The following is an 8,463-nucleotide window of genomic DNA, read 5'->3' as shown; positions in this document are numbered from 1 at the left end:
TGGCTCACAGAGACAGAAATGGCAAATGCAGGGCCTGGACGTGTTTGTACAAGTTTCTTAGCATATATATTATGGCATCAACTTGATGTTATTGTGAGATTCCTAATTGCAAGAACAGGTATCTCTCTGACTCTTTTAGTTACCCTTGTAACTCTTTTCCTTCAGTTGGGTTGCCTTGTCCAGTCTTGATAGGAATGCTTTAACCATGAATTACTATATCTCGTTTTGTTCTGTTTGGCTACCATCACTTAAAGGCCTGTTCTTTTCTTAAGAGGAAATGGAAAAAGAGTGCATCTTGAAGAGAAAGGAGGTGGCAGTGAGCTAGGAGGAGTGGAGGGAGGGTCACCTTGTTGAGATGTACTGATTAAGAGAAGAATCTATTTTCAATAAAATAAACACAAGCATGACAGATTTTTCTATCATTAGGTTGAAAATATTTAATTAGGTTTTAACATTTAATGAATTGAACATTACTTTAGAATTTCTTTTATGCATCACGTTTTGCTTCACAATTTACAAGTGTCTTATTTAAGCAATGTCCTGGTGTGTAGAAGAAATGACTCAGCAGTTAATAACATTCATTGCTCATGCCAAGGACCAAAGGTAGGTTCCAAGAATACAGTTTGAGTGGCTTACAAAAGTTTGTACTTCTATTCCTCTATTAGATTTATTCCCCAAGGCATCCACTTACTTTTTCAGAAGTAATTTTGTGCAAACATACTTTGAAACAAGTTTAGATATCATAGGTGGAAGTAAGACTTCTGATTGAAAAGATTATGATCTATGAATTGAAATTACCTTGATATTTATGTTCAGCATTAATTCATCACCAAAGCAACTGTCTATCTTTGTTTTTCAAGCTTCCTCACTGATCATGCATGTTCTTATGCCAACAGTGCATTATCTAGATTCTGTAGACCTAGAATCAGATTTTAATTCAGGAAATTTGAATCTTCCAACTCTGCACTTTGTGTATTCTCGGCAATTGGTGTTTTTCTTGAGTAGTCTATTCTTAAACTTTCCCTATGAAGATCTCAAAGATTTAAGGGGATTTTCACTAAATCTATATGCCTCATTCCCAAACTGATAACTCTGACTTCTCCTAGTGATGTGCAAGGACAATTTTTCCATGGAAATACATCTTGTCTAATTTATCTTAATAGTGTGGTGTTTTTATTTTGGGGGGAGGATATGTTCAAAGTATATATTGGGGCTTGAATTCCTTTGTTTACCAGGGATGATGAGTAATTATTCACACCGTCAATTATGTTTAGACTGATGTGATTTTCTTAAGAATCTTTAATTCTAAGTTAAAATGTTACAAATGCATACTTCTTGTCTATATTTCTGTCTTATATGTAAGGTTTGTCATTAAAATTAAATTTAAATGTTTTCTTCTGCTATTAGTTATAAACTTAATTTGAAAAATAGGAAAAGAATCATGGAAACAAGGCATGCTATTCTTTTTGTGATTATATCAGAGACTCAATTCAAGGATATGTATGAACATAGTGAAATTGTTATCATCACCAATAATGATAATAAATCTAGCTAAAGTATTTGACAAATGTAATTCTAGCACTATGGAAGATAATGCAGGAGAACTGCAAATTCAAGGCCATGAAACAAATATAGAAACAAAATTAATTAAAATGAGGGTACTGATCAACTTCATTTTACTTACAGTTTGTCAAATTCCATGTTTTATTGTTTCCTCCCATACTCACAAAGAAATTTAATTGTCATTGGAATAATATTAATAAATAATTCAACCAGAGGTTTTTTTCTTTTACACAGGAATTGATGAGAGGGTTCCCTACAGAAAAAATAATGTTTCTCTCTCTGTATGTCTATTTCTATATTCATTTCTCTATATGATGCCATATATGCCATAGATGGTCCTCCCCTATATGCTTTAATTCCTTAATAATGGAATTCCAGGTCGGGTGGTAGTAGCACACACCTTTAATCCCAGCACTTGGGAGGCAGAGGCAGGCAGATCTCTGTGAGTTCGAGGCTAGGCTGGACCGACAGCCTCCAAAATAATACAGAGAAACCCTGTCTCGTAAAACCAAAAAAAAATAATAATAATGATGGGATTCCAGTCTCCAGATTTGTAAAACAATATAATATGTTCATTGTCAATTACCCAGCATCATTTTTTCTGTGATACTGGAACAAAGCAGCCCAAACTGTATACAACAGTTAATTTTAAATTGCAACTTGTCCCATGGGCCAACCACTATACAAAGAAATCCAGGTAACCAATTACTATCTAGAGGAGACTTACTCTTTCCCATTAATGAGTTAGTCTTTCCCAGTGATGAAATATCATAATTGGGTATCCAAAACCCAATAGTCAACCATTCTTACCATTCTGTATATACAGTCAGTTCTAAATGGACTCAGCATTATAGATATGTATATGTATGTGCATATGTATGTGTGTGCAAACATGCAAAACTATAATAATTACAGAAAAAGAGGCCCTGATTTTGAGAAGGGTTACAGGGAGGTCATTGGGAGGTTAGGGAGTTGGAAGGAGAGGACACTGACCTAAAAAGATGAACTAATATAATTATATTTTAGCTATAATATGTAAACTTCAACTTGTCAGAACCTATAATCCCATAGGAAGAGACCCAACTCATCACTGAAAACACAGAGTGTATTTCAAGGACTAACAATCAGAAGACTCTCCAAGTACCTCGAATTTTGGCTTGACTTGGTACCATGATGCTGATGCAACCTACTTGACTTCCTGCCTGTTCAGCTATTCTTGCCTCTTTGGATCTGTCCCTCACAGTACTGGTCTAAATTGTTATATTATCTTCAATACATATCTTTGCTCACTTCTGAAATCATTTGAATTTGGTTGCAGCCTCTATAACTTGTATTTATTTTGCAAATCACATATGCTGATAGATATAGAGATATGTTAACTGAGTGTTGTGTGCCTGAGTGACGTGTACTACAAAGATAATATAGGTAATTAATATTGGACTAAACATTCATCTCTTTGGCCAGGTTGTCAAGTTACATAGATTATATGGAAAATGCTGCCATGAAACCAATAGACCTTATAAGTTTATTGTCATTCAATCAATTCTGACTTTGTTGGAAGACATAAACATGTTTATCTATATTCCTGGCGTCCCATACTCACAACACTCCACAAAGTTGCCTTTAGCCAGGGTATTTTGTCAGAGCAACAGAAATTAAATTAGGACACAGTAACAAGCCTCTGTTATAAACTAATTCCATTTGTTTATTTTCTTCTTTGTGTGGTCTTGATGTTCTCTGTATGAGAGAAATGTGGTAAACAAAAAATAAAGAACATGGAACTTCACATGTTTGTCATCTCTTCAGTTGAATGTCAATAAAAGCTCAATTAATCTAATTGAATTTTTATAGAATATTGATTTGTGTTTTATTTTTCCTAAGAATGCCTTCTTCTATGAAACATTTGATGTGCAATACTCAGGCAACTGTTAGAACTATTCTGAGTCTCAAAGCATGCTATTACATGCTACACATAAGAATAAAATATACAGTAACATTGCCAATTTTATATTTATTCATAGTTAAAATTAATTTAAATGTCCCCTAGGGACTGAAGAGATAGCTCAGAGTTTAAAAGCACTGGCTGCTTTTTCTCAGGTCTTGGGAGCTCAAGGACCCCAGTATGACAGCTGTGGAACAAACATAGGACTGAACCAGGTCTCCTGAAAATGGGTGTCAGCTAAGAGGCCTGGACAGTATATAGGACCTCTGGCACTTGAACCAGTATTTGTCGCTAGTGTATGAATGGACTTCAGGAGCACATTCGCCATGGAGAGATACTCTCTTAGCCTAGATACACATGGGAGGGCCTATGCCCTGCCCCAGATGACTTGACCGACACTTATGATCCTTCATTGAAACCCTTACCCTCCCTGGGGAGTGGATGGGGCATGGGATGAGAATGTTGGTAGGGGGTATAAGAGGATGGGAGGGAGAGGGTACTGGGACTGATATGCAAAATAAGATTGTTTCTAATTTAAATAAAATTTATAAAAATGTTTGCTAAAGTACACACAGTTATCAGAATCATTTAAAAATCACAATATTAGACTCTGTAGTTATTATTACATTATAAATCAGTCAATTTCTGTTTCCACTGTTATTCATTCCAACAGAAATAAACATTTTGAGTTAAGGTTTATTTGTATAGATAGACACACATATAAATTGATTGACTAATGAAAGACAGACAGACAAATTATAAGTAAGTGGTAAATGTATATTGATAAATATGCTATAGCACATCATTGGTGTAGTAGCAAGAGATATCAGACTTGGTCAGAATTTTGTCAGTGGAGCTGCAGAACTGCATTTTCTAAAGAGTCTGCAAGTGTCTTCAAAATATTCTCTGTAATTCATTCCAGAGCTCAGTAACACACCCAAGAAGAAAGCCTGACATTATTTCTTAAGGAGCTTGCCTACAGAGGTCTTGCTCAATGATGAGCGGGTGTTTCTTAAGTGCACACCATGCTTCCAACAAGAAAATACATTTAAAGTGTTTATAGAGACAACTCTTACCCACTGTATTAGAAAGAAGGTTCTTTCTTTCTAGACCTTTGACATAATGTATAATGGGCCTAATCAAGTTGTCTCTTAGTGGGAAGCCACATCCTTGCTAATATCCCAGTCACTGGTAGCTCTGAGCAGAAGAGTTAAAAACATTTCTAAAGCATACTAGCAATCACAGATGGAAACAATTTTCTATATTAGCACCTGTTTACTTTGTCATCTTAAGCTCTGAAATCCAACTTCATCTGCAGCTAATTTCCTTTAAATCATGCTCAGCAAAGTGACAAGTTAGAGTGAATAAATAAAAGATAGCTACATAATTTAGAGCACAGTATTCCCTTTGGATTTTCTTGGCTATTTATACTAAATTCAACACTCTAGACTTCTCATCATGTATACCTTCAGTACTTAGAAAAATTGGAACAAATATTTTACTTGAGTTTATTTTAAAGTATTTTCCTTAAGTGAGCATTAGCATACAATTTCTAAAAGTATAGTGTTTTTTTAAGTTTAATTAAAACATCATTTAAATAAGAGGGAACTTAAATAGGTCATTGTCAGGCTATATAGGCAGTACATACAAAGGGAGATTTATAAGTCACCAAATTTGTAGTCTAATTTGATCCTGAATATTCTCTGACATGTGTTTTGAACTACAATTTCAAAGAAAGGGATTTTTCTGAAACTATTTCTGTGAAAGACACTTTTTATGCCTGTATTCCTAGAAAAGTACTTTCCCATGTATGAGCATAATGCCCTTCCCATTACACCATTACATGGTTTGTGTGATTTGTAATCAAGAGGAAAACACCTTCTTCATATAACATTCAAAAGTAAAGAGAATGCTTGTTACCATTTGTATATATGTATGTATATAAACTTCTCCACATTCCCAATGCCAGAAAATGTGAATGGATATCAGCATTTCCTTATAGGCTCAATTTCCAATTCTATAAAACATCACTTTGTTTTATAAGACACTTAAAATGAATGTATTTCTGATTTTTTTGTCATCTTGGATATTTTCTTTTTTAATTTAGAACTTTTTATTTTAGAAACAATCTTATTTTACATATAAATCTCCCCATTCCCTTACCCTTCTATTCTCCCACGTCCCCCACCAATACCCCTAACCCACCACCTACCTACTCCATAAGGATAATGAAGCCCTCCACGGGGACGATCAAAGAATGTCACATCATTTGGGGGAGGGCCTAGGCCTTCTTTCCTGTGTCTGGACTGCAATAGTATCTGTCCATAAGGAAGTCCAAAGTCCAAAATGACTTTGCTCCCAAAGTCCATTTGTGCACTAGGGATAAACACTGGCTCTACCGTTAGAGGTCCCATAGACTACCCAGGCCTCCTAACTGGCATCCACATTCAGAGGGATTGGCTCCCCAGCTATATGACTGAGGTACTTGTGCTCTCACTAGGTCAGGTCATCTGTTTCTGTGAATTTCTCAAGCATGGTCTTGGCTCTTTTGTTTATCCTTCCTTCCTCTCCACAACCGTATTCCAGGAGTATGGGTCAGTGTTTAGCCGTGGGTGCCTTCACTTCTTCAATCAGCTATTAGGTGAAGATTCTAGGAATGGCAACCAAGGTGGACATCAATCTCATTATAGGGGAACGACATCAAAAGCATCCTCTCAAACACTACCTAGACTCTTATTTGGGATCATCCCTGTTGATTCACAAACATTTCCCCAGTGCCAGCTGACTCTTCAAACCTATACTGGCTCCCTCTATCAAGGCATCTCCTTTCTTGCCCTCCTCTATTCCTCCCCTGTCTCAATCCCCCTGATCCCTCCTGCTCTGCTTCTCCTCCCCTACTCCCTCTCTCCCCTTCCCACTTTCTTCCTCCTCCCCCCAGTGCTCCCAAATTGCTCAGGAGTTCTTGTCCCCATCCCCTTCTTTGCGGGAACATGCATTCTTCTATTGGGGTCCTCCTTGTTTCCTAGTTTGTCTGGTGGTGTGGATTATAGGCTGGTAGTTTTTTGCTCTGTGTCTAATATCCACATATGAGTGAGTATATACCCTGCTTGTCTTTCTGTGATTGGGTTACCTCACTAAGGATGTTTTCTTCTTGTTCCATATGTTTGCCTGTGAATTTTAATATTTCATAGTTTCTTTCCACTGAGTAGGGAGATAGATCTATATCTATTGCCATGCACAAAACTTAAGTCCAAATGGATCAAAGATCTCTCAACATAAATCCATCCACACTGAACCTCTTAGAAGACAAAGTAGGTGGTTCCCTTTAGCAAATTGGTACAGGAGACTATTCTAAACATAACACCAGTAGCACAGACACTGAGATCGACAATTAATAAATGGGACCTCCTGAAACTGAAAAAGCTTCCGTAAGGCAAAGGACACAGTCAATAAGACAAAACAGCAGCCCACAGAATGAAAAAATATCTTCATGAACCCCACATCAAACACAGGGCTGATTTCCAAAATATGCAATGAACTCAAGAAGCTAGCCACCGAAACACCAAACAGTCCAATTAAAAAGTGGTCTACAGAACTAAATAGAGAATTCTCAATAGAGAAATCTAAACTGGCTCAAAGACACTTAAGAAAGTGCTAAGCATCCTTAGCCATCAGGGAAATAGAATTCAAAACGGTTCTGAGACACCATCTTACATAGTCCAGAATGGCTAAAAACAAAAACACCAATGACAATCTATGCTGTAGAAGATGCAGATAAAAAGGAACACTCGTCTGTTGCTGGTGGGAGTGCAAACTTGTACAACCACTTTGCAAATCAGTATGGCAGCCTCTCAGGAATATGGGAATCAGTCTACCTCAAGATGTAGCAATTCCACTCTTGGACATATGCCCAAAAGATGCACATTCATACAAGGACATCTGTCCAACTATGTTCATAGCAGAGTTGTTTGTAAGAGCCAAAACCTGGAAGCAACCTAGATGCCCCTCAAGAAAATGGACGAACAAAATGTGGTACTTTACACAATGGAGTATTTCTGATTTTTAGCCACTTTATCTATTGAAATTAAAATCTTGTGATGAAACATACGCAACATAAAAATTTCCATATTAACTATTCTTTTTAAAAATAGTGGATCTTTTTTTTAGGGGTAGTGAAGGTTTTATTTCATACATACTAATTCCTGTCCCTCTCTCTCACCTTCTCCCACTACCCCCTCCCATTTACTCCTCAGAGAGGGTAAAACATCTCATGGGTTGTCAACAAAGTCTGTCCCATCACCATATTGAGGCAGGAACAAGGTCTTCCTTCCTGTGTCTATGCTGAACAAGGTATCTCTCCATAGTAAATGAGTTCCAAAAATCCAGTTCATGAACTAGGGATAGATCTTGGTCCCATTGCCAGTGGCTCCACAAACTTCCCAAGCCACCCACTGTTACCTGCATTCTCGGGTTCTAGTTTGGTCCTTTTCAGGTTGCCTGCAGTCAGTTCAGAATCAGTGAGCTCCCATTAGCTTGGTTCATTTTTTTTCTGTGGGTTTCCCATGTTGGCCTTGACCCCTTTGCTCATATTTTTGCTCTTCCCTCTCTTCAACTAGAGTCTGGGAGCTTGGCCCAGTGGTTAGTTGTGTATCTCTGCATCTTGATTGAAGATTCTATGATGATGATAATGGTAGTCCTCAATCTGATTACAGGGGAAGGCCAGTTTAGACCCCCTCTCCATTATTGCTTATAGTTTTATCTGGGATCATCCTTGTGTATTCTCTAGTGCCAGGATTCTCACTAACCCCATAATGGCTCCCTCTGTCAACATAATCCTTTCCATGTTATCCCTCTCTGTCCTTCCCCAACTCAACCATCCCATTCCCTCACTTTCATCTTCCTATTTCCCTTCCATCCTCATCTCACCTCTTCCACCCGCCGCCTCCCTCTCACACTCC

This window comes from Mesocricetus auratus, unplaced genomic scaffold (genome assembly GCF_017639785.1).
Source record: "Mesocricetus auratus isolate SY011 unplaced genomic scaffold, BCM_Maur_2.0 Super-Scaffold_100013, whole genome shotgun sequence".
NCBI lineage: Eukaryota > Metazoa > Chordata > Mammalia > Rodentia > Cricetidae > Mesocricetus > Mesocricetus auratus.
The sequence above is the reverse complement of the archived record's forward strand: the minus strand, read 5'-3'. Positions refer to the sequence as shown.